The sequence below is a fragment of the Mandrillus leucophaeus genome, unplaced genomic scaffold (genome assembly GCF_000951045.1).
Source record: "Mandrillus leucophaeus isolate KB7577 unplaced genomic scaffold, Mleu.le_1.0 Scaffold381, whole genome shotgun sequence".
NCBI classification, from domain to species: Eukaryota; Metazoa; Chordata; class Mammalia; order Primates; family Cercopithecidae; genus Mandrillus; species Mandrillus leucophaeus.
The window spans coordinates 1,494,602-1,495,906 of NW_012104043.1; positions in this window are offsets into that span (position 1 = coordinate 1,494,602).

A 1,305-nucleotide genomic window follows, 5' to 3' on the forward strand; every position below is an offset into this window, starting at 1 on the left:
AGGGTGGATCCCTCATGGCTTGGTGCTGTCCTTGTCATAGTGAGTTCATGTGATATTTGGTTATTTAAAGATGTATGACACCTCCCCCACCTCTTTCGGGCTCCCACTCTCACCAAAATGTCAGCTCCCCTTTGCCTTCCACCATGATTGTAAGCTTTCTCAGGCCTCACCAGGAGCCAAGCAGATGCCCAGCACCATGCTTCCTATACAGCCTGTAGAACTGTGAGCCAAGCAAACCTCTTTTCTATCAGGGGAACCCATCCCCAATATTTCAATATAGGTTCTTTCTATTTTCCATAACTGTCGGCCAGTTGAGAAATAAAGAGAAAGAGTACAAAGAGAGGAATTTTACAGCTGGACCACCGGGGATGACATCACATATCGGTAGGACCATGATGCCCACCTGAGCCACAAAACCAGCAAGTTTTTATTAAGGATTTCAGAAGGGGAGGGGGTATACGAACAGGGAGTAGGCCACAAAGATCACATGCTTCAAAGGGCAAAAGACAGAACAAAGATCACATGCTTCTGAGGAAACAGGACAAGGGCAAAGTCAGAACTCTTGGGTAAGGGTCTATGTTCAGCAGTGCAAGTATTGTCTTCATAAACATCTTAACAGAAAACAGGATTCAAGAGCAGAGAACCGGTCTGACCAAAACTTTACCAGGATGAAGTTTCCCAATTCTAGTAAACCTGAGGGTACTGCAGGAGACCAGGTCGTATCTCAGTCCTTATCTCAACCACATAGGACAGACAGTCCCAGAGCAGCCGTTTATAGACTGCCCCTGAGGAATGCATTCCTTTCCCAGGGTCTTAATATTGATATTCCTTGCTAGGAAAAGAATTTAGCAATATCTCGCCTACTTGCATGTCCATTTATAGGCTCTCTGCAAGAAGAAAAATATGGCTCTTTTTGCCCAACCCCACAGGCAGTCAGACCTTATGGTTGTCTTCCCTTGTTCCCTAAAAATTGCTGTTATTCTGTTCTTTTTCAAGGTGCACTGATTTCATATTGTTCAAACACACATGTTTTACAATCAATTTGTACAGTTAACACAATGATCACAGTGGTCCTGAGGTGACATACATCCTCAGCTTATGATGATAACAGGATTAAGAGATTGAAGACAGGCATAAGAATTATAAAAGTATTATTTGGGAACAGATAAACGTCCATATTAAAATGAAATCTTCACAACTTGTGTTCCTTTGCTGCAGCTCCAGCCGGTCCCTCTGTTCGGGGTCCCTGACTCCCTGCAACACTTTTCTTTATAAATTACGCAGTCTCAAGTATTTCTTTTTTTT